Here is a 5181-nt window from a genome sequence, read left to right as displayed (position 1 = left end):
GCGAAGCGCACCGGGTTCAGCTATATATATAATATAATATAATATAATATAATATAATATAATATAATATAATATAATATAATATAATATAATATAATATAATATAATATAATATAAGATAATATAATGTAATATAATATAATATAATATAATATAATATAATATAATATAAGATAATATAACGTAATATAATATAATATAATATAATATAATAATATAATATAATATAATATAATATATATAATATAATATAATATAATATAATATAATATAATATAATATATATATATAATATAATATAATATAATATAATATAATATAATATATAATAATATAATATAATATAATAATATAATAATATATATAATATAATATAATATAATATAATATAATATAATATAATAATAATATAATATAATATAATAAATATAATATAATATAGATAATATAATGTAATATAATATAATATAATATAATATAATATAATATAAGATAATATAATGTAATATAATATAATATAATAATATAATATAATATAATATAATAATATAATATAAGATAATATAATGTAATATATATAATATAATAAAAATATATAATATAATATAATATAATATAAATATATAATATAAGATAATATAATGTAATATAATAATATAATATAATATAATATAATATATAATATAATATAATATAATATAATATAATATAATATAATATAATATAATATAATATAATATAATATAATATAATATATATAATAAATATATATAATATAATATAATAATATAATATAATAATATAATATATATAATATAATATAATATAAATATAATATAATATAATATAATATAATATAATAATATAATATAATATAATATAATATAATATAATATAATATAATATAATATAATGTAATATAATATAATATAATATAATATAATATAATATAATATATAATATAATATAATATAATATAATATAATATAATATAATATAATATAATATAATATAATATAATATAATATAATATAATATAATATAAATAATATAATATAATATAATATATATAATATAATATATATATATAATATAAATAATATAATATAATATAATATAATATAATATAATATAATATATATAATATAATATAATATAATATAATATAATATAATATAATATAATATAATATAATATAATATAATATAATATAATATATAATATAATATAATTAAATATAATATAATATATAATATAATATAATATAATATAATATATAATATAATAATATATAATATAATATAATATAATATAATATAATATAATATATATAATATAATCTTCTATATCTATAAAAGAGGAAAATGTTGTACGTTTGTTTGTTGTTTGTTTGTTTGTTTGTTTGTAATTTATGGACTCGAAAACTGCTGAATAGATTTTCTGAAAATTTCCATATATACTGCAACATCGCCTGAAAGTAACATAGGCTATATACATTTTTGAATTTCCACTTGGAACTGGAGATATAGCATCAGAATCGGAGGTACCTCCCAAAAATTTAGATTTTATATGCACATATCTATTGATCGGTTAAAGATACAGTCTCCAAATTTGGAATGTGTAACGGAATTTGGAACAAAAATAAGTTTGCTAAATTATATTGTAATCGGTTCAGATTTGGATATAGCTCCCATATATATTTTCGACCGATTTCGTTCATTTGATGCCTCAAACACAATATGAATGTTCGATTCCAATGAAATTTGGAATATGTGACGGGATTTGATCCGAAAATAAATTTGTCAAACTATATTGAAATCGGTTCAGATTTGGATATAGCTCCCATATATATTTTCGGCCGATTTCAAGCATTTGATGCACCAAACACGCTATGTATGTCCAAATTTAATGAAATTTAAAATAAGTAACGGAATCGGGAGCAAAAATGAATTTTTCAAATTATATTGAAATCGGTTCAGATTTGGATATAGCTCCCATATATATTTTCGACCGATTTCATGTATTTGATGCACCAAACACGCTATGTATCTCTAATTTCAATGAAATTTGAAATGTGTAGCGGAAATTAAAACAAATATACATTTGTCAAATTATATTTAAATCGGTTCAGATTTGGATATAGCTCTCATATATATTTTCGACCGATTTCATGTATTTTATGCACCATACACGATATGTATGTTCGATTCCAAAGAAATTTGGAATATGTAACGGGATTTTGATTAGAAAATAAATTAGTCAAATTATATTAAAATCGGTTCAGATTTGGATATAGCTCCTATATATATTATCCGCCGATTTCACATATTTGATGCACATTTGACAAATTATATTCAAATACGCTCAGATGTGATTATAGCTCCATATATATACTCAGCCGATTTCACATATGTGATGCACCCAAAGCGAGAGAGACAAAATCTGGCACCAGCAAAAATTGCCAAATTATATTGAAATCAGTTGAGGTTTGGGTATAGCTAACATATATATTTCGGCCGATTTCATACATATTATGCACCAAACACGATATATATGACCGATTCCAATGAAATTCAGAATGTGTGGCGGAATTTTGTTATAATAATAAATGTGATAAATTAATTGGAAATTAGTTAAGATTTGGATATAGCTCCCATATATATATTCTCGGCCGATTTCACATATTTGACGCACCAATTTCAATTAAATATGAAAGGTGTGGCGGAGTTTGGTGTAAAAGTAATTTTTTTAAATTATATTTAAATCGGATCAGATTGGGATATGATTTTAATAAGAACCATTGACCCACAACGCCTTAGGCTAACACTAAAAAACAACACAACAATTTATTTGAAATACGCTTATTACGGCGAAGTATGTTGCTATCTCGAATTCACTACTTGCAATAGATATGCCACTCTACTTAAAAAAATTGCAGTTTCCTGCACGCTTGGTATTTGCTATGAAATAAATAAATCAAAAGGACAAACCCTTCGTGTATGCATGTCATGTTACTGCTTTTGTAATGATTTTGTTTATTAACGCATTAAATTAGTGCAATATATTTTTTTTAATTTTTAAATTTGTTTTTCTTTATCCAACATATATTCGTAAATAAAATTTTGAATGCATATAAAATCAAAAGGGGTAGCGAAGCGCACCGGGTTCAGCTAGTATATATATATATATATAACATTATATATTATATAACGATCAGGCTATTCTAAATATTTGAAACCGACGATAGGTGAACATCTATTAGAATTTGTGCCATGAATATTTATTTCTATTTAGAAAATACTATAGAGTCATTACTTATAATATAAATTGTGTCACTTACATAAATCAGATCTATGATATATTATGCTTTAAAAATATGCAAAAAATACTAAAAGTATGGCCTGGAAGAGACTCATATATCAAAGTTAACTAGATTCTAACAAACATTTAAAAATTTTATTTTCTTTAGAAAATTGTGGCATAAATACTGGAAACACCAGTTTGAAACATCAGTGAGGAAAAGGTTTATTCAACACTAAAATAGTCTACAAATAATTTACTTCAATATGTTTTATTATTGGTAGATTTGAGTTGCAGCGATATTTTCCAGGTTTTTCTCCTTTATTCGGAAACAGAATACAGATTGGTTGCTCTTGGTTTTCTAAAATTACAAAAAATCTCCCCCAAAAGTATTTTGCTAAGAACGCTAGATTTTTTCGTGGATTGCAAAATATTGAATTGTTTACCAAGTTCATTAAATTTTATTAACTTGACAAAAATTAACAAATTCTTCGTCCAGTAGATACGTCGCGACCCATAAATGGAAAATACTAACACTAAAAATAAGGGACAGCAACGCGGGCCGGGCCAGCTAGTTATAAATACAGGGTGAGATGACAAAACTGCAACCAACTTCAGACTGCTGTCATTTCTAAGCCACTCGTCCGACAGGTGTTAAAATTATTCTAGTGACAACTCATTATATTGTTCATAAGCGTACAAAAGCATTTTGGTTATTCGTGGTGGTATTCAAGCGTGATAGTGTGATTTCTTTATATTTGGCTGGGAAACCACAAGTGGCTATCGTTAGAGCACTCCAGCATTTAAATGTGAATAAATCTTTTGTGTCTCGTACCATCGCTCGATACCGTGATACTGGTAGCGTAGCCCGACGACAAGAAAGTGAACGGGAGAAAATAGCAACATCAGCAGAAATGGTTCGAAAAGTAAAGAAGCGACGTGATCGAAACCCGCATCGCAGTGGCCGAAAAATGGCTCGTGAGCTGAACATATTGCAATATTCCATTCGACAAATATTGAAAAACGAGCTCGGCGTAAAGAACATAGATTCAAAAGAGCTAAAAAGTTGCTTCGCTTGGCCGAGGGTGGTGAACTGCCGAATTTGGTTTTCTCCGATGAGGAAACATTCGTTGTCCAGCACAAGGAAAATGATTGTGTTTACTTGCCAAAGGGTCAACTGAAGCAAGTATTTTAAGTACTTTGGAAAGCAAGGTTGGCACTAAAAAATACCAAAGTGTCGATCACCTCAAGCAAGCGCTTCGACGGGAATGGGCCAAAATATCGCAGAGGCCAACATAATTTGTGCCAAAGGTGGCCAATTCGAACAAATCTAAACATATTCTAAAATTTGATGCTGTTTCCGACATTTTTTGCTTTCATTCAATAAAATTTAAAAAAAATGTCAAAATATGGCGTTTGACTTTGATGTATTTTTTTTATCTCACACTGTATATAAAAAACAAGTAAGCAAAGGCTACAGTCGAGCGGGCCGACCGTTGAATACCCTACAACACTACAATAAACGATACAGTTTATATAGGCGAGATACTCGAAAGAATTCCACAAGATATTGTGACAAATAATAAAAGAAAACCATCAGGTTTCATTCTCTAATTTTCGAATAAAAGTAACTTAGTTTAAGCTCATTTCCAATTTATTGGTAGATGTTGCACGTAAATGGTCTTCCTAGATCTGGAACCAATATTTCCCAAAGACCCATAATCTCTCAGAAGTGGCAAAAGATTAACATTTATTATTGGTTTTTGACTGAAACGCTTCTATATGAGATACAGACATTTAACTAAAATCTTCAAATCAGCGTTATCGAAATAGTCAGAAGTGCGTCTTTCCTGTATTTGTGAATTCTCCAAGAAGTCACAA

Source organism: Musca domestica, unplaced genomic scaffold (assembly GCF_030504385.1).
Source record: "Musca domestica strain aabys unplaced genomic scaffold, Musca_domestica.polishedcontigs.V.1.1 4, whole genome shotgun sequence".
Classification (NCBI taxonomy): domain Eukaryota; kingdom Metazoa; phylum Arthropoda; class Insecta; order Diptera; family Muscidae; genus Musca; species Musca domestica.
This window is presented reverse-complemented; position numbering follows the sequence as displayed.